The sequence below is a fragment of the Cavia porcellus genome, unplaced genomic scaffold, assembly GCF_034190915.1.
Source record: "Cavia porcellus strain 051 isolate PalLab524CR breed Dunkin Hartley unplaced genomic scaffold, mCavPor4.1 scaffold_20, whole genome shotgun sequence".
Taxonomy (NCBI): Eukaryota; Metazoa; Chordata; class Mammalia; order Rodentia; family Caviidae; genus Cavia; species Cavia porcellus.
In genome coordinates this window covers 46,538,272-46,559,683 of record NW_026947503.1, presented here as the reverse complement: position 1 = coordinate 46,559,683, position 21,412 = coordinate 46,538,272, and the positions used below count along the sequence as shown (strand labels likewise).

The 21,412-nt window shown below is 36.6% G+C and overlaps 1 protein-coding gene across 1 annotated transcript in view; it reads left to right on the top strand.

Annotated features, from left to right (window-relative positions):
* Galnt1 (polypeptide N-acetylgalactosaminyltransferase 1) overlaps positions 1-21,412 on the top strand; it is a 111,734-nt gene that overhangs the window by 8,275 nt on the left and 82,047 nt on the right. The gene's annotated exons all lie outside the window — the stretch shown is intronic.

The following is a 21,412-nucleotide window of genomic DNA, read 5'->3' as shown; positions in this document are numbered from 1 at the left end:
GTAATGGTGAAGTTCTCATTTTTCTGTTCTTAGGAATTAGTCATCAATAAAGTGTTTACTAATACCTGCTCCTCTGCATGGAAAGGGTAGTAAAATGCCAGGAGGACAGTATTCTCATAAGTAGTAAAGCCCAAGGTGGAAGTCCATATTCTGTTAATATTTGGAGTGCAGGATTAATTTTAATTAAGTGCCTTCATCCAAATGGAACACAGAGAGAAGTAATAGGACTGTTGTAGGGAGCACAACCCTGAGAGTTTTAAAGTTTTATCTAGACTAGCAACATAAGAGAATAGAAACAGCTTGCCACAGGGGATAGAAAATGGTAAGATGATGTGTGATCTGCAGCTTGGGAGGGGAATGAGAACATGGAAGAAGAAGATGGATAATTGTACACTGGAGATCTTTGAACAGGGCTGGAAATTCTTTGATGAGCAACCTTTGGGGCATTTCAGTGTATGAGATGTGTAGACATTCCTAGAGAGAAAGGTCCTTTTGTGGCAGAAGCTTTTGACTGGAAATACTTTTAACTTAGGAGAGGGCATACAGCTCTGACAGTTTATCAGCTGGTCCTTACCTGGTGGTGGACTTTTGCCTCAGAACAGAGGGTTAAAAGAGCATCAGGTCAGTAGCGATTTGATTCAGAAAGATTGGAATGTAGGCTTTTGATGACTGGCGATAGGGCTGTAAGACATAAGTAAAACAACATGATAGCATTTGCCACATGCCACACTTTATTTTAGATGCCCTTTAATTTAATATAAATTAAAATTAAAATAACTTCTGTAATTTGTTTTTAATAACAAGATTAAATGGCATGCATGGAACAATTAAGTGGTGAAACTAGGATCTGCACCTGTCCTCGTGTCTGCATTTAGAATGGCAGTCTAACTGTATAGCTCATGGTTTTGTTGGTTTGTTTGTTTGAGACAGGGTCTTGCTGTGTAGTTCAGATTGGCCATGGACTCACTGTGTAGCCCAGACTGGCCTCGAACTCACAGTGATCTGCCTGCCTTAACCTACTGAGTGCTGGGATTACAGGTGTGTGCCACCATGCCCAGCTGAGCTTATGCTTTTAACCACCAAACTAGACTGCCTTGCTAGGGTAGTTGGGCAAGATTCAGAGAGGCTTTGAATACCAAGCAGAATATAGATGTTTGAAAACCTTAGGGAGCTGTTGAAGGGTTTTGATGAGAGTATTTTATTGTTTGATGTTGTTATCAGAATTAAGCTTGGATGTACTTGGTTAGTACATTTTTATTTCAGAGGATTAGAGCTAAAAAAAATGATGCTAAGCCACTAATCCAGGTGACTGTAGGCAGGAACATACAGGTACATTTTTAGGGTGGAGTCAGGTGTTTTTGTTGTAGGCAAGGGAAAATAAAAGAATTCAATCACTTTCTGTCTGAGTGGATGTCAAACTAAAAACAATGGAAAATAACCAAATGAATTTGATAATAATGGGTGTGTCTTGTCTGGAGATTTTTTTTTTTTTTTTGGGACAAGGTCTCCCTGTGTAATTCAGGCTGGCCCTGAATTTACCATGTAGCCCACGTTGACCTTGAACTCACAGCAGTCCTTCTGCCCCAGCTTCCCAAGAGATTATAGGCATATGCCACCATGCCTGACTGGAGATTTGGGTACGTGTCATCAACATTGAGATAGCAAAAATACAGAGTGACAGAGAAGGCTATAGAAGGAATAAGTGGTGGAGGTTCTTAACGGTTTGGGACTTAGAAGACGGAAATGTTTAAATCCTCACTGAGCAAGTGTTTATTGGATATGTACTGTGTGCCAGGTACTGTGAATATAGAATGAAAGAAACAGTCACATTTTCTATCTCGTTGGACATAAACAATGTAATGAAGCAGGAACAGTTAGAGCAAGTAAGTAAGGGTCTTGGTTTCTTTTCTCTCATTGCTGAGACAAAATGTTGGACACTCAGAGTTAAAGGGTCAATAAGCCACTGGCTCCAAAGCAGGGTGGTACATGGCAGAGGGACAACAGTTCATGGTATGGAAGACAGCAAAAGCAAGCATTGTTCTGACCCTTTTATGTCAAGGCTACTGGGACTGGTGGACTGATTTAATAATCACACAGCCATAATCCCAGCATTGAGCCATGAATCAGTCACTCTTTTAGATTTAGCCACCTCTCAATAAGCACCCCCTGTGACCACATGAAGCTTTGGGTAGATCTAGACACAAGCCTTAACACTAAGTAATAGAGAAATGACATTTCAGCAGAGTTGCAGAAATCAAAAAGATTTTAGTAAGTGAGGGTGAGAAGATTCCCAGCAAAAAGAATGGTATGTGCGGAGGCCATGTAGCAGAACAAGGTTCATTCTGTCTCAAGAACTGAAAGGTCAGTGTGGTTGAAGAGCCTTTGGTATAAGGGGAAGAGGAGATGAGAAGAAAATGGAAAAGCCGTCTTGGCTGATGGCCTGGTTTTTAGTGCTGCTGGAAGGCTTGGTAGGAGAGAACATTGTTTGAGTATGTTCACTTGTGGTAGAGGATTTTGTTTTACCAGAGAAGGAAAAGCCTTGATTTTTCAGGTGAAATATCCTGATTTTTTAAATGTTGGTAATTCAGTTAATTCTGAAATTTCTGAAATTAATATTTCACAAACTTGTTTTGGGAGCTAGAAGGGGCAAAACACTTATTTCTGCAGTTTGGCATCCTGAAAGATAACTCTAAAGAAAGAGCTGGTGGAGTCAGTTCGTGAGTCTGAAGAAGAAAACAGGAATAATTTATAGAACAAGGAATCCAAAATTATAGAAAGGAATGTAATTAAATATACAAGTAAAGGATGTTATCCTTGGAAAGGAGGACTCAGAGAGAGAGGAAGCAAGGGGAAATGTAAAATGAAGTGAAAGGAACTTGTATTTTGTGATGTAGAATTGCTCTGTGGTTACAGCTGGGATTATATACTGTTGGAGAACCTGAGAGGTGTATGTGAGGGAAGGTTAGAAAGGGAATGCAGGGGAGGAGTTTTAGAGAATTGTAAGGGTTTCATCTAGTTAGTTGCCGTACGTTTATAGTGGACTCAGCCTCAGCCAGTGAGTGTGGTGTTAACCTTTTACTGGTGTGTTAACATCTTGGAAGTTAAGGCAGACAAAGTGAGTAACGGGACTTGCTCGGGGTTAGAGATTGTAGGCTGAAAAGAAGTGACTTGAGTGATATGTGAGAGGGTGTGTTTGTGTGTGTGTGAGTGAAAAAGTACATAATTATGATGGTTTATATGACTTCTAAGTTGTATGCAAGTACTTGAAACTAAAAGCTTGATCAGGTCATAGAACAGATAATCTGGGGGCAGTTTGGCAGGAGTGAGAGAATCTAAGTACCAAATAGTCAGGAGACTGGGGAGATATTTTATGTCCGGGCTCAGTTTTGGCCGAAGTGCTTTTTTATGTTGTTTTTTGACAGTCTTACTTTGTTGAACACATTGTGTAATCTTAGGCTGGCCTCAAAATTCAGTCTTTCCGCTTTAGCCTCCCAAGAGTTTAGATTACAGGTGTGCACCACTACTTCCAGCACTAAAGTCTATGTTTAAGGTATATATAGGGAGGTGGAGCCCTGAGACAAGATAGATGACCAGCATTGAGGCTGTAGAGGACTAGCCTTTAAAGGGAAGCTTGTAATAGGATTGAAAGTGGAGAAGACTGTGGCAGATCCATTGCTGAAATCAGCTCATTGGGGAAGGTTGGGGTAGCATTTAAATGATCACTCTCAATATAACGAAAACATTTTGGGGTGGGGCCTAAAGTAGCGATTTTGGCTAATCTTCAGTTCAAATTTAATTATTACAACATGTTGTTGCAATCAGATGGAAATATCCTATGTCATATTCATACATGACAAAATATCCTGTGTCATCCACTCATACATGATAAAAAAAATCATAACATAATACCTAAAAGGATTTGAACTGATCCATTCTGCTCAGGGTGTAGAGAATTGGGTTTCCTCTGGCATTCTTAAACCCACAGAGATGCTGACCTGTTTTGTTTCCTCATAAGACTCTGAGACTGGTGGGATATGGCAGTGACTAATTCAGCCATGTCTTCATCTGGGAGCCTGGAAATGCTTGAGTTGCTTCTCTTGGAGAGGCCATGGCTTCGAAAGACCTTCAGAATTTTCTTCTCAACAGAAGTAATGTGACCATAAATCTGTGCCAATAAGATGCCATCTATTTTCCATCCAAAATTAAACAACTAAAACAGTTGTGAGTTTAGGAAAGCTCCATTCTCCTCATCTGATGTCAATATATTTCTATATAAAAATACTGGTGGAAGAGTAGGACAGTAAGATATATTTTGCATTATTAAATAATGTGAGTTTTTAAAGAAAATAGAAATAGTAATATGCTTATATGGTAAAATATCCTGTCAGTGCCGAAAAGTATACAGCGAAAAGTAGTTGTTTCATTCTAGTCATTTATTCTCCACATTGTTTCTTCACAGTGGAGATCACAGATCTTTCTCTGTCTGATGAGAAGTGCCTGAAATATTTGTTGCATTAGAATTCTATGAAAAGATTTGATAATTTAATTAGAGGGGAAAGAAATCGAACTAATTAGGTATGACTTGCTGGAAGACACTTTTTTAAAGTTAAATTTGGAATGCATTTTGAAAATGAAGAAGCTGGGGTATGTATGTTTTGGGAAGGGAGAGTACTGACGAGAGAGCTTTGGGAGAACTCAGGACATTAGGTGTTAAGTATAGAGGTTAAAGTAGATTATGTCAGAAAAGAGACAAACATGAAGAAGCTTTTACACTCGGCTAGTAGGGGTTTATCTAAGCCCTAAACGGGAAAAAACTTTTCTTCAGAAACTTGAATGGGAGGACAAGGCAGTGAGTCTATTCAGACAAGAGAGTGGAAACAGGCAGATAAGCCCACACAGACTAGATCTGATGATGTACTGTAGAATAGTAAAAATAAAATTACTCCTGGAAAAAAATGTGCAAGACTTTAAATGTGAATCAAGTCAGCCAGGTTACTTTTATGCTCTTCCCTCATTTCTGAACATTCTCTGCCCTTGAATATTAATGAGTTTTAGAGTTTCATTATAAAATTGAACTATCTATTTGTTGAAGTGTGTTAGGGAAGAAGGATTTCTAAGGGGTGAGAAAAGTGGGGAGATTGGGGAGATGGTCACCTAGACTTGGTACTTTATAAAAAGTTTTCTACTTTGTATCCATGTGTAGAGATATACAGTATGATCACACACAATCATTTCAAAATATAAACTCATTTTCCTATAAAGTGTCTTCATGAGGTATGATTAAAAAATTCAGTGATATTGCTGCTGAGTGTCGTCTAACAGAAAGGTAGACTCGTAAAAACATTGCAGTGTGTTTTCATCTTCTTTTTTTACTGTATCTGGCTCTTCCCCACAGTCAAAATGAACATGAAAGGTAAATGTTTTTGAGTCTGGACATCAAGGCAGCCTTGAAAACACAAAGATTCTCATATAAGAGGATTTTCAGAACTGCTTCACGAAGTGGTAAGTGTATTTAAAGTTGAAGCAGGAGTACGTTAAGGGAAAGGCTAATGGCAGTGTATCTTTTACTATAATATATTCTTTTTTTTTTTTATTGCTACCGGGGATCAAACTCATGACCGCCTAATTGCAAGGCAGGTGCTTATGCCGCTGAGCTAAATCCCCAGCCCTATAATATATTCTTTAAACATTTTGAATATTCACCTTTTTAAAATCACATCTCAAAGCTCCATTGAACTTGATGTTGAGTGTTTTTTCGGTCACACAACTCTTTGAAAGAGACCTCATGAAAATACTTGGCCTTGAATCTTGCTAGGCAGTAGCTTTCAGAGTACTTGTACTCTCTCTCCCATGCAGCTCTTACCTTCTGACACTGCAGTTCTCCATCCCTCTGGGAAAGCCTTTCACACTTAGGTCTTAGAATAAACTTCCCATTCCTCATCACCTGTCAGCCTCAAGGAGCTCACAGTTTTGTGAAGAAGGCAGATGTGTAGATTAAGTAACCCTTCCTTATTCAAAATTCTTGGAACTAAAAGTATTATATATAGGTGATGTTTAATTTCACTAAATAAATAATATAGTGTGATTGGTACAATAATAAGGATCCTCGCTAAAGGAGTAAAGTTTGCTTATGAGAATGACAAAGGAGGAAAGCTGACTACATCTTTTACTTCTTTTCCTTCTTCAAGACACAGGAAATGTAGGTCCGTGCTGTGGCTGTAGATAATACTATCCTTTGAAGGGGCATTGTCAGTCCAAATACACACACTCTTTTTCATAAGATCTTTGCAGTAAACAGAATAAAGCCTTCCTAAAGCAAATTAGTAAACCTACCACAATAAAGAGAAGTGAGTATATGTACAATGCTTTATGACATACAAAAAAAGGTACAGGACATAGCTCACCACAGAGGCCCTGGGTTTTATCTATAGTACTCCCACAGAACAAAATAAAACACAAAACAACTCCCTAAAAGGCCAAAACAATAATAAATAAAAACCTATTAAAGGTTCAAGTTAGTGATAATGTATCAGTAATCCAAATGCAGGACCTAGCCCTATATGATTGCACATTTTGTAGGCCATGAAGCCTGCCCTTCAATGAAATCTTAAAGAGTTTACTTATGACAGGCCTTCATTGTTTAGAAGAGAATGTACACCATTTATATACAACTAGATGTTGATAAATTGTTACTGTACAGTGAGACTAAAACATTAACAGACATTTCCAAAGGTTTTAATTTTTTTTTACCAACTTTAAATTGTAAGGATTTTGAGATAACGTAATTTAAAATTGTTCTTTTTAGTGGTCATAAAAATAAACATGAGTAGTTGAAATAAATCCAGTTTTTATCCCAGTTTATTTCTGAATTATTTGTGTTTTAAAAGTTTTTGTTACAGAGGTGGACGTGTTAGTGCATTTGGCCCTCAGTTTAATCCCAGTATCAAAATAAATAAATGTTGTCCTGCTACACAATTTATTTGGTTTATTTAAATTTCCTTATTTTCCTTTAAATTGCAAGCTCTCATAGATCTCGAAAGACTCTTAGGGAGGAGGATGAAGAGAAGCAAAGAACCTTTATAACACGCAATGTATATAATGAGCTTTTCCAGTAAAAGTGTGGCGTTTCCAAATGAAGCATATAGCCTGTTGTCTGTAGGATGAATGAATGTTTGATACTGAAAACTTTCCTGTCACTACAATTAAAAAAAAAAAAACGCTAATTTGAATAATGATCATATAGTTTACGCAAAATTTAAGCTTAGGTAAAATTAATGACCATTGCTGATAAAAATAAATGGAAACAGCTTCTTAAACATGATTCATAGTTAAATCATTAAATTGTGAATGTTGACCTTTTTTAACAGTTACTGTGCTTAGGCAACTTTGTCTCATTAGCCTATTTGATTAGTGCTATTTTATAGGTTATTTAGTGCAAAATAGACTTATCAAATTAGGCCTCAATCTCAGATCAGTATACTGGACATTTAACTGAAAAGAGCTACTAGAAAATTACGTATATAAATAAGCAATTCATAGTATGTGAAAGTCAGCATGATATCATTAAGGGAATTTGTATTGTTTACAGCTATGGTATAATAGAACTTTTTCTAACATAACAAGAAATCTGTTCAGTTGATTAGAAACCATAAGAACTAGCATGTTTCTAAGTTGAGTTTGGCAATCATCTTTTACTGTTTTACCTATCTGGAATGCTAAATCCAGCTTTAGTTACTGGTTAATTTGTTGATTACTTTTCTCGTTGCTGGGATAAAATAACCAACACCCAAAATAAAGGAAGGGAAAGTTTATTAAGTCCGCAGTTAACGAGGTTTCAGTCTACAATCATCTGGCTCCAAGGCAGAGTGCCATGGCATAGGGGCAGACATTCATGGTGGCTGCAAACAACAAGAGCAGAAAAGGCAAAGGGAAAAGCATGCCTCTTTCCCTCCCTTATATTGTATGCTGGCTGCCCACCCCGGGTAGGTACAGCACTCATACCACCAGTCTCCGAGCTGGCCAACAAACTAATCACAAACACTAGACTTAGCTGCCTTAGAAAGTCCCACTCCTATAACTGCTTGAGACTTTGGAGGGGACATCCAAACACAAACCATAATAGTTGACTTTAATGTTCAGTTAGAAGACCAGTCCCTTAACCAGGTGCCTGGCCTTCCAGTAAATACTGGCCTGGGGGAACTAAAATCCTTGATGTGATTAAGGAATAATCTCTTCATGGTTAAGGTGGAAACAGAACAGAGGATATTCCTGTTGGTGTTATCATTTACAAAGTGACTTTGAAAATTAAAGTGTCCTACAGATTAAGTTTAGTTCAATAACCTGGTATACATGTGTAGAATATATGTATTGTAGAAGCCCAGTGTTAGATTCAGTGTGTGATAGATGAATGAGACATAATTCCTAACTGTAAAATGTTAAATACAGGAATAGTTACAATAGAATTTCTGCTTCTTGTGTCTTAAGGGAGAAAAAGAATAGCTACAATAGAATGAAAAATATGATTCAGTTGGCTTAGTCATTTGTCTGATAGTTACTAAGCACCTATTACTATAAATCATACATTGTGGTCAGCACTGCAAATTCAAGAATGCTTTCCAAGAACTTGATCAGATGGGTGTCCTTGGCATATAAAAATGCAACTGCATTAATAAGAGTACCACAAAGGGGGAGGTATTGAAGTGAGTCCTTAATACTGTGTCAACAGATACTGCTCTGGATCCTGGAGATACTGAACCTCTGCCTTCACAGAACTTTGATCAGAGTCTTAAAGTTTGGTAGATGAATAAGCAGAGGCCATTTCATAAGGCGAAATAACAGGTGTGGAGATAGAGTATAAGAGAAAGCATGGCATATTTGAGAAGCTAGTAGTGGTTGAGTGTGACTAGAGAGCAGGGCACTTGAAGGAGGTAGAGAGTAGAAGCTGGAATGTAGTTGAAGGCTATACTGAGTAGAGTCCCAAAGACTTTAGCCGAGAAGGCTTCTGCAGGACCTTGTGTCTAGCTCCTTGCTTTTCCCATCTTCTTAACCCGCAGTCTCAGAGAAGCCTTTCCTGACACCCAGTGTAAAATAACTACCCACTCCTTTGCTATGCCAGCATTTTTATTTATCCATGGAGTACTCCTTATTAGCTATTATTTATTATCTCTTTCCCACCAGTGACTACAGTTGCATGACAGTGGAGCTTTGTCCTATTTTGTTGCTGTATCCTCAGCACCTAGAACCTAGCCTAAAGGTGGCATTTGGTAAATGTGAAGTAAAACATGGATTTTTTTTTTTTTGTTTACTGTGGATTTTGAATTTTGTTCTATTGTTTGGTGGTTCTTAATCTTACTGTCTTCTGCTACACTTTAGACTTTAAAAATTATTGAAGTTCTAAAACAATGTTTTATGGGTGATATGTATTGATACTTACCATATGAAAGATAAAAACTGAAAAATAATCCTTTTTAAAAAGCACTATATTTTTTTTTTATGAAAAGCATTGTTTTCTCAAATAAAAACCAGTGAGAAATGTGTCTGTCTCATTTTTTCTACCAAGAATCAAACTCACAACCTTGCACTTAGCAGGCACGTGCTATGCCACTGAGCTATATCCCTGGCCCACAGTGTTTTGTATTTGTGTAAATCTCATTTGTGTTTGCTTTTTGTAGTTATAGTAGTTTGTGTGCAATATATTGATATTGTCATGTAACTTCTAGAACTCATCTCTTATAGGGGAATGACAGTAAAATGGCACTTGGAATAGTATAAAAGCAGTTTTGACTCTATAGGAAGAGTCTTAATAATCCCCATGATGGAGGGGGCAATCCCTAATTACATTTTAAGAGTTGCTGGTATAGGTGATAGTTTTCAAACTTTTTAGTAGCAAGGGTGTATGTTTAAATAATATCTTCTACTGGGCTCCAGTGCTTGCAGACAAGGTGGAGCTGTTCGGGTTAAAGAACATCTGTGTTGGAGCATAGAGAAGGAGGGAGAGGTTCTTTTTCCATTTTTGTCGGTACCAGGGATCGAACTCACAACTGCCTGCTTTCAAGGCAGGCGCTTATGCCACTGAGCTAAACCCCCAACCCCAAGGGAGAGGTTCTTAAATTTAGAGTCAGGCCTCTCTCTTGTTCTTCGGTGCTTATAAATTGGCCAAGGGATTAATACTTTGAGGGTGGGACTGCTATATGAGATGGAGAGGCAGTTGAACATCCTGTGGGGATTTTACGCCCTTGTACTGTACTTTAACGCACAGTATTTAATGTTTTATTATATCCTTACTACTAACATTTTAAGACTGAAATACAGGTTTTTCATCAAAGCTCTTTTTCCTTTAAGTACATGACCATTGATTTGCTTTCACTGCCAAAAAAAAGGTCTTATTGTAACCAAACTGGTTGTTTCTGGGTTTTACTTTTTCAATTTTTGTACAGGTCAGTAAGAAAATTTACAGTAATTCACAAATTTATGGAGATATTTAGTTAGTATTTTACTTAGATTTTTAAGAGACAGTTTGCTAGCCAGGCATGTAGTAATCCCAGCATTCGGGAGGCTGAGGTAGGATCCCTGTGAGTTCAAAACCAGCTTGTGCTACATAGTAAGCTCAGGGGCAGCCGGAGCAACATGGCAAGATCCACCCTCTCTTTAAAAAAGAGAGACAGGGAGAGAGACAGATAGATAGATATACTTTGCTGCTTGTGCACCTGAGATTATAAATTAAGGAAATGGAGGAAGTTAAACTTTGGGAATTGGGAACTCTGATTTCACTTGCCAGATGCAAGAATTGTTTTTATGGTCTGAAGAGTGGAAGATGATGGCATCGTAAAAGGGCAACACAAGAGCTTAAAGTTCTGTGTCATTACCAGCAGCTAACTTAGCACAATATGTTGCTATTTTAAAATGCCATATTTTTGTCTTTGACAAAATTCTTAACTTGGTTTATTTCTACACGTAACTGTTTCTAATATTTTTGTCTTGAAAAGAGGATCACAACAAGTTTGTTTTAGTTTTGTAGGCCCTGTCCTTGAGGAATTTTGTCTTGACAAACAACTTAAAGTGGTCTAATTATTAACAGTGTTTATTACGTGTATCATTAAAAAGATAATTTATCGAATATAATTATGTGTTTATAAAAAATGTGAGCTCTAGTTTTATTGTCTTCCTTTTAAGATAAATAAAAACAAAAATAATAATTACAAGATTGTTAAAGGAATCTTGTAAGTTTGAAGCTCAGCTTTTTAAGATCTGATGTAATATCTTCATACCAGAATCTTAAAGAGAGGAAAAACTATATTAGAGTTCATAGGACATATCTTCATAAAATAATGTCATAATGTAAATTCATTAGTGTTTTAAAAAAATTGTTCAGGATGTCTTTTGTTTTTATGGAATTTAAGTTAATTTTAATCTTATTTGGATACAAAGATCAAGAATAATCAAGATATTCCTTTAATAGTTACTTGTCCTACAAATTCTTAAGATTTAGTGTAGGGCCAGGAGTATAACTCAGTAGTAAAGCTCTTGCCCAGCATGTGCTTTGAGTCAGCAACACAGACATTCATATGCACATGTGTGTGCATGCACACACAGTCGTCATTATGAAACTCTTCACACTTCCTTAGGATGTACCACCAGTTAATTTTTATTAAGCTCTGGGTTTGATCCCTAACAATACACACATACAGTAAAACCATTTGCACTTTTCATCCAACCCCTGCACTATGGAATAGGTTTTCTGTTCTTTTTTCCTCATTTACCTACTGCACCTAATAGGGCAAGGATAGACAAACAGATAATGAAATGAAAATAAGCACAACACCCTACTAGATATACGTAGCAACTTTAAATATGAAGTTGATGTTAGAAATCAGATAGAGTGCTGTAGTCCTGTTTTGGTTTTGTTGTGTGTGTAGAGGGTTGGTTGATTGGTTGGTTGTTGAGATGAGTTCTCACTCTGTTGCTTAAGCTTAAACTCCTGAGTTCAAGTGACTGAACTGCTTCAGCCTCACGATTGCTGGATTATAGATTCATGTCATAATGCCCAGCTGGAATACTCTTTAAATGGTGTGAATTATTATTTAACAACATAAAAAAAATTGGTCTCATTCCTCACAACACATTAGACAAAGAGTGGAAAACTTGGAATGGACTGAAGGGCGAAAAGAAAAAAAAAAGTGGAAAACAATTCCAGATGGAATAAAGATTTAATTATGAATGGCAAAACTTAAACTTTCAGAATAAAATACTAGACTGTTTTCAACCCTAGTTTTTCTTAAATGACAAAAGCATAATTGTGAAAGGGAAAGGTTAATAAATTAGTCTGTACTAAATATTAAAATTAAAATACTTTTTTGTTTATACTTAAAAGTAAAATCTATGTAATCTCAAATATATGGAATGTATTTCTAACATATAAAAGATAAAGGATTTTAAAATTTCAATAATGTATACATATATACATGTCAGTATAAATACATAAACATGAAGATGATAGCCCTAAACATTTATTATCAAGGAAATTAAATTAAAAGCCACCTTGACAAAACTGTTAAACTTGGATAACAACAGAGATACCACCTTTTTTGCCATTGTGGCAGTTGTCAGCAAACTTTCTGTAAAGGGTCCCTACATTTTGTGCTTTGTAGGCCGTAACACAATTCCTTTCTTGTTACCTAGCAAAGGCAGTAATGAACCATACATAAACGAATGGGCATGGCTGTGTTCCCACAAACATTTATTTACAAAAATGGTAGTTTGCCAACTCTTGCTCAGTGATACCAAAATTAAAATGAAATATTAATAGCATTGTGGGTGAATCTTGAAAACATGTTGGATTTAAAGGTAGTAGGTGACAAATTGTATGATTTCATTTCTCTAAATTCCAGAGGTGGAAGATTTCAGTTTTTTTCTTCTCTAGTACAAATATAAACCAGTACTTTGAAATAGTCGTATGTAAAATATTTGTGATAAAAGTAACTAAACACAGTAATGAGAAAAAAAATAGAGATTTTCTCATTAAACTGAACTTATTCATTCTTACAGCTAATTCCTGTCCAAAATTTTCATAGACTCGAGTGTAGATGATATTGTAATCTAGCAGGGTGATGTAGCCTACCAGCAATTTTCCATTTTTCTAATTGTGCTTTCCTTGCCATCCCACTTCTGATGTTGAAGCAGTACACCATCTGTAAAGTTGTAGACAGTGTGTTTTTCTTGTCAGCTGTAGTTTCTTCAGACTCCTCTCAAATTACAAGAAAACTGTTGTTTTCAAAGCACACTCAGTGCTTTTTATGGTGAGATGTTTCCCGTCACAAGTGACAGCACAGTTTAATTTGTCTAGCCATTGTACTTGTTTCTGGCAGGTTAAGTCCCTGATTCCTTCATGTGTTCATCAAAGCTGACCATCAGGTGCAATTTCCATCCTGCTGTTAAGTGATGGCCATGTTCTGTGTGGGCAGCACATGCAGCAGAGTGAGTGTGGTATGGGGAGTGTGTGTGCCAGAGTCATTTTTCTTTTCTGTAAGGTGGTGAGCAGAATAGAACCACTTCACTGGGTAAAGTGGTGCCAATAAGCAGTTAATAAGCACTCAGGGTTTTTGTTGTTGTTGTTTTGAAACAGGGTCTCACTATGTAATGCAGGCACTGTGTAACCTAGGCTGGCCTCGAACTCACTCATGACGATTCTCCTGCCTCAGCTTCCCAAGAACTAGTTTTATAGGTGTGCACTTAGTATTATTGTTATGCTTTCTTTCTCTTCTTTTGACTTACATCCCTGTTTTTAAAAAAGACAAGCTTTGGAGTAGGGATGTAGCTTAGTGGTAGAGCCCTTGCCTGATGTGTGCAAGGGGCTAGGTTTGATCTCCAGGATTGCAGCCAGCCAGTCATTCAATAAAATTACAGCTTTTATTGCTTTGGAAACTGCACACATTGCATGTGCCTATGTTGCACATGACTCATATGTGGCTAGTACCAAGCCTGAAATATCCTCACCTTGGAGTCTTTGAGTTCAGTGTTATCTAACTTATTTTACTTAACACAGTTTGTAAGCTCCTCTGATCTTTCTGTGTTGCATTTAAATCACCAAACCCACTGTTGATTTTTGCAGTTGGGAGAAACAACCTCTAGTGTCACATAACTTTTTCTCTTTATCCTAAGCATTGACCTTTACACCTTTCTCAGAACTCTGCCCTTATTTGTGTTAGACACTTTTCAGAGCCTGTTCAGACTTTTCAGACCTTCTGGGTCTCTTTAATGTTTATATTCTGCCCACCTTAAAACTTGATTGTTCAGCTTCCTTACCTGCAAAATGAAGATAAAGCCAACCTGAAAAGGTTGTTTTTAGGATAAAATTCTCTAATGCAAAATTGGAATGTGCTCCTCTCCCCATACCCATATATGCTAATTAATTTATGCTGCGGTGAGACAGTGTCTTGGTATAAAAACAAAACTTTCTGAGTAGTTCCTTTCCCCATCCAGGAGCAGGCAATAAAATACATTAACGTAACACACATGGCACATTACAACCATTCAGACAGTTCTCATTCCTCATCTTTTATCTTACTGTTGTTCTGTACCCTTTTATTGTACTACCAAGAATACACGTTGACTAGCTCCTCTCTAGAGATAGTGACGTTGTCTAATTCATCTTTATTTTCCCATGATCTTGTAAAATGCTTGAGATATAATAAATAGTTAATAAATTTAAGTGAATGAATGTGTACATGCTCGGATTTTTGTTCCTAAAATTCCAATGTTTGCAATATTTGGCCTGTCAAAGTAGGATGTTAAATTCATTGGTAATTCTAATTAAGCTTTTAGCTGAGACACATTTAAAAAACATTTCTAGGCTGGGGATTTAGCTCAGTGGCATAAGTGCCTGCCTTGCAACCATGCAGTCGTGAGTTCGATCCCCGGTACTGATTAAAAAAAAAAAAAATTTAACTTTATATTTTAAAAAGTCTTAACATATGTAAAAGCAGAAATAGTAAAGTGAACTCCTTTAAACCTGTATACATCTGCTAGATTCAACAAAGATCGTGATTTTGCCGTGTATGTTTCACCTCTTATCCTCCCCTATGCCATGCCCACATATTTTAAATAGAAGAAATTGTGTCATTCTACCTGTAACATTTCTTAGAATAAATTTTTTTTTTAATGAGAGCTTTTTTTTTTTTTTTTCTCTTTCTTCTGATAGTGTTGGGGATTGAATCCAGGGGCTTAATGAGTACTAGAAAAGGTCTCTACCATTGAGCAGCATCCCCAAGTTCAGAATGAGGACATTTTTAGTAGGATAGTAATGCACTTATTATTCTTAATATAATATAATGGTAACTATTAGCATCATTAAATTTTCCTAGTAGTGTCTCATTTGTCTTATTAAGTTGATTTGCAGACTCAAAAGTCACATAAGGCTCACACATTTGATGTTAATGAAAAAATTCTTAGAAAAAAGTAAGTTTTTATTATCACCTTTTCCCTCTTCATTTTTGTAACTTTCCCTTAAGACTAGGATGCTTTATGAGTAAACCACAAACTTTGCTGTATCAGATGAAGGGTCTGTCTTTTTCAAGACTGCTATGCTGTTTTCTTTCTTTTTTTGAAAATCAAGCACTTAGTGTGTGCAGAGCAATGTTATAGGTAATAACATACCTGTATGTTAGCAAAATGCAAAACTGAAAGTTGCAATTCAGTGTAACTGTTCTCTTATCTTATGTAGTGAGATAGCATTGTATCCAATCCTCTGAAGAGTTTTAAAGCTGTAAAGTTATTTTATTCTCATTAAAAAGTATTGACTATGTTTAAATGTTTCTTTTTAAAAGTTTATATGTATTCTTCTTGACTTCGTGATTATAACAAAGAAGATTGAGTTTAGGCTGTACCATGGTACTGTATTTGTGTTTGGAAAACTGGTCATGAATGATTTAACTTAATTCTTAAATTCTCTAAAACTCAAGTGGAAGATTGTCACCTACAAAATATTTATCTGTTGGTCAATATTTTTATCCATAATAAAGACAAACATGCAAGTGCTTAGTGTTTTTAATAGAGAAGTGACAATGTAAGTATTTAGAGTTTAATAGAATACAGTTATGAGACTTAGATGGCATTTAAAAAATAATGTAGAAAATGTTTTGAGTTATTGATGTGAATGAAAGGATTATTTTTTTGGACATTTTCAACAGTTCAGTTTCTATGACATTATTAAATAAATAGCAGCTGAATTTCTGGCTTTTTGTTTTGATTTTTTGGTTCTAAGATGAGGAAGCACGTCTTATAATCTGTCTGCCAAAGAACAGAGAAAAAAAAAAATCTCAAGAAAAGGTACTTGAAATCCCTAGCATGAACATTAATGTGGAAGTGACTGAGACTACACGGAAGACCCATATGAGGGAATGTGGCAGAGAATAGCCGTTCACAGAAAAATCAGCAGGAGGCAACACAGACAACAGCTACAGTTATAGACTAAGAAAATTAAATGGCATTAGAGTGAAACCAAATTAAGAAAAGAACAATAACACAAAAATTGAAATACCAAATTGCTGACTAGTCAAGGAAAGACAATGAAAGGTGTGTGTATTTTGCAGCATATAGTACTTGTGATAAATTTAGGAAGTTGAATTGTTGACTAAATAGAATACATGTCAATAAACAAACCGTGCTTTTTGTTTTTTTCAATAGTAAATAAATATTGCAGACTGTTATCATGAGTCAAAATCTAAAATGTATGACTACCCCAACTTTTTGTTTTTATTTAAGCAAAATTGAAAACTTTGGAATTTTTTTTTATGTTAAAGATAGTAAAATCCAACAAAACAAAATAGAACAAAGCCAATCAAAACAAAGCAGCAAAATTGGTATAGAATGTCAAAGCAGGATACTAGGAAAAAAGCAATAGCTAACATAGTATTTACATCTTGTTATCTTCACAATAATTGTCCATTCCATCAGGTAAAGCAAAATCAAACCGAAAAAAAGCAGAATGAAACCAATCAAAACTGAATGTTAAATAAAGCAAAACAATGAGAACAATATTGGATTTCAAAGACAGGATAGAAGGAAGTCCCCCATATTTTCCGTATTGCATACTGTCATCTTCCCAAGAGATGCTCATACTGCTGACCCCAGGCCTGCATAATCAACCAAATGGTACTAGCATTTAGTTGCTTTATGAACCTTAGTTGCTATCAACTCAACCTGTCCTCTGAGCCCACTGGTTTCTTGAGGAGGTGGGGTGTGGCAAGGGTGTGTTTGATTCTCAGTCTGAGCACTGGTAGCTGGGGTGGGCGGTTAGAGGGTGGGGGGGTGGGGGGAAACTGTCTGACTTTTCTCTTCCTGGAACCTGCACAGCTTGCACAGATTATCAGAAAGGCTGGCTGGTTGGCATCTTGTTGGGTCCTCCCAGTCCCAGCATCAACTGTGTAGATCTTAAAAAGTCAATTTTAAGTTAATCCCAAGAAATTTTTAAATCCAAATATATTAAGAAGAGTTCAGAAAAACTTTATGTTTGTAATTAAAGACAACCAGATTTCATCTGAGAGTACTACTGTCTTTGATACTTTTTTCCCTCTCCTTGATGATCCACTTGCAGAGGAAGAAAAGTGTAGTACTGAACTCTGGGGAATGTGCAGAGAAGGAAAAAGAACGAAAGAGAATGACAGAAATTTTCACATTGCTTTTTTGGTCTTTGTCATCTGTAGCCCTAGTGCCAAAAGACTATGGGATTTTAGTTTTGTTATCCAAACAGGCAGTGGCAGTACTGGTTGGCGTAATATAATAATGGCTCTCAAAGAGTGTTTGGCAAGTTTTTCATGAATACTTTAGCCATTGTGGTCAGAGTATATGTGTGTTGCCTTTGCAGTTTAGCTTGACCTGTAGGCCAACAGTTTGTGGGTAACATTTAAGAATTTTCATTTACAATCTTTTTTTTTTTTTTTCTGTCTTTTTGAGACAGGGTCTCAATATGCAGTTCAGGGTGGCCTTGAGCTAACTTTGTAGCCCAGGCTGGTCTCCAATTTGCAAGGATCCTCCTGCCTCAGCCTCCCAAATGTTGGGATTACAGGCGTGCACCACCATGCCTGGTTTTTCTGCTTAAAATCTAAGTGAAAGTTTTTAAAATAAAGATTTAAAACTTCTGTAAAAAAACACAACAGAAAGTGCAAGCCATGAATCCACCTTTCCCAACCGTCTTAATCTTTTGCCCTTTTCATTCTGAGTTTTCTTTGTTATGTAGTATTAGATGTGGCTGCCTCTAAAAGATCCTTGTATTCCTCCTTCCTCACAGGAAGATGCTTTACCCAAGGTGAAATTTGTGTATGCTCTCCAGATATGGCATCCAGGTGGTAGACACGGACCTAGCTCCTTCCATCTTCCCTTAACCTGTGGCTTGCCTTCTTAAGGTTATCTCATGATTGTAAAGAAGGTTGGTGCAACTGCATTCATTGTGTTCACATTGCTCAGGGCTCAAGGAAGGGACAAAGGCAGAAGGACCTGTCTTCCAGTGAAGTCAGTCTCTTCCAGGGATTTCTGCTTTTTATCTCCTTGCCACCCTGCTCTGTCATCAGGAGATATCAGTCGCTAGCTTTAGCAAAATAGCAGTTTGATTCTAAGAAAGGATCAAAAATAGATGAGTGAACATGCAACAATCTGCCAAAATTTAGATCTTTTATATAAAAAATTGTAATCTATTTTAAACACTTCTCTCTATCCTTAAAATAAGCAATAATATGCATTTGGTATACAGCATTATTCTGTCTTTACAATATGTGCTTTTAGGGGCCGGGGTTTAAGCTCAGTGGCACCTGCCTGGCAAGCATAAGGTCATGAGTTTGATTCCCGGTGGGCCCCCCCCCCCAAAAAAAAAGTTTTTGCTCAAAAATAACATCTTAACAGGTTTTAAAAACTATGATATAAAAGGAACAGACCATACCTATCTTATAAATCACCTTTTTCCTCATTGAGCATTGTTTACTTATTGATATATACAGTTCTGCTTATTAATTTTAACTGCTTTGTAATTTCCTGTTACACAATTTATGTGTTTTCCTTTTTATATACATTAGGTTATATACATTGGGGGATGAGAGGAGACCATTATAAACAATGCTGCCATTGTGTCTTGTCTGCTAATATAAGAATTTCTTCAGAGCATAAACCTAGCAGTTAAGATTCCTGAGTGACAGGGTAATGCTTTCTTTATCTGTATTGTATATTGCCAGATCACTCCAAAGTAACTGTACCAAATTGCAATGGAACAACAGTTATGAGTGTTCTCTTTATTTTCTACTAATTCAGTACTGCGTTTTTACCAGTCTGATTGTATTTTCCTGAATATCACTGAGATTGAGCGTATTTTTTACGTTGATTGGTTGGTTCTAGTTCCTTGTCTGTAACTAAACCTGTCATATACCTGTTGGCTGTTTCCAGGTGTTTGAGTTCTTGTTTGTTTGTTTTGTTTTGTAGATATTTTAAAACACATTCTGATACTGTGGCTGGAAAACTCAGTCCTGATGCAGCAAGAAATCACCTCCTTATTTCCTTAGTCATCAGGTTTTTGTGCCCATGATGAATTAGTGCAATCCAGACACATAGGTGGCTGTGTGTTAAAATTCATTATAGAATTGATGTATTCAGGTGAGAAGGGAGACAGTACCACAAAGGCATCTGCCCTGCGTGCAAAATGCACACAGAATTTATTACTGGGGCGTAGAGAACTAGGATAATTATGAGGCTTATTGATAGTTTTTCTTAGCAGTTACTTGGGAATTGTATAATGTCTTCACGTCACTTCTAGATGGTCAGTGTTTTCTCAGAGGCTTCAATCATGTAAAGAACTTATGAAAGAAAACAAAAGGAAAATCATTTAATTTAAACCAGGGTTCAGTTCAAGGCAGGAACCTTTCCTGATACTGGCCTATAGGATATGGCATCCAGGAAGTGCTGTATGCCTTGTTATGGAGTTAGGGAGGTGGCCAGGTAATGTGCAGAGGTAATGTGCACAATGTGTACATTAAATATTGTGCTCTGTGCAATTGCTTTGGGCCTGAGACCTAACCTAACAAATGATTATAAATGTATTATACATTGAATTTTTTTTATTTACCTGGAAATGTGTGCTATTTTGTAATGTCTGTCTTTTTTTTTTTTTTTTATCAGTACCAGGGATCGAATTCATGACTGCCTGCTTGCAAGGCAGGTGCTTATGCCACTGAGCTAAATCCCCAGCCCAGTGTGTGCTATTTTGGATCTCTCCTTTGTTCCTCAGGCCCACTAATGTCTGATTACCGGCATCACAATACTAAACTTTTGCACATTGTTTGTTTTGTGGATGTTTTCTCCTAGTCTTTGGCCAGTCTTTTTAACTGTCCATGATACCTTTGATTGTATTGAAAATTAATTTTATGTAGTAGCTTGTATTGAACCTTTATTTTAAGCTATTTTTGTATTAGATTCTTCCATACCTAGTAAAATGAAGTTATGCTTATTTTTTATTTAAAGTTTTAGAGATTTATATCTTTAAAATTTTAATCCACCTGGAGCTGATTTCTTCCTGCCTAAGGTATGAGGTTGGAATTTTATTTTATTTTTACTTACGGATGAACATTTTTTGAATAGCCCATTTTTTTCTCATTGATTTGTAATAACCATCTCTGTCATATATTGTTTGCATATTAATATGAAGAAAATGTGCCTCCTACGGTAGTAAATATTTCACATATGCATGTGGTATCTCCTGATTATTTTTAGATCTTTCTAGGCAGTGTTTCAGTTATTGGTGAAAAAAATTCAATTGAATTTTGTATGTTGATCTTATATCCAGACCTTGCTAAAAAGTTCTTATGAGTTCTGAGTTTTCTTAGATTTTCTATCATTCTTTGCTTATGGTTTTCTTGTTTTGTTTTGAGACAGGTGTTGTGCTGTGCAGTTCACGCTGGCCTTGAACTCATTATTTAGCACAGGCTTGCCTAGAATTTGTGGTGATCTTCCGCCCTCAGGCTACTGAATGCTGGGATTACAGGCATGTCCCACCACACATGGCTTTTTTTTTTTTTTTTTTTTTTAGACAAGATCTCACTGTATAGCCTGAGCTGGCCTTGAACTCAAGCAGTCTTTTGTCTTTCTGCCTGTGACTCTTTAACTGCTGGCATATACCACCATGCCTGTCAGTTGTTGTTAATTTCTTGTTTAAATTCTTTTTTTTTTTTTTTTTTTTGGTCTTTTTTGAGACAGGATCTCACTATGCAGTTCAGGTTGGTACTGAGCTCACTTTGTAACCCAGGCTGGTCTTGAACCTGCAAGGATCCTCCTGCCTCTGCCTTCTGAGTGCCAGGATTACAGGCAAGCGCCACCATGCTCAGCTTCTTTTAAATTCTAAAAATGTTTATTTCGTTTTCTTGTTTTACTGTGTTGGATA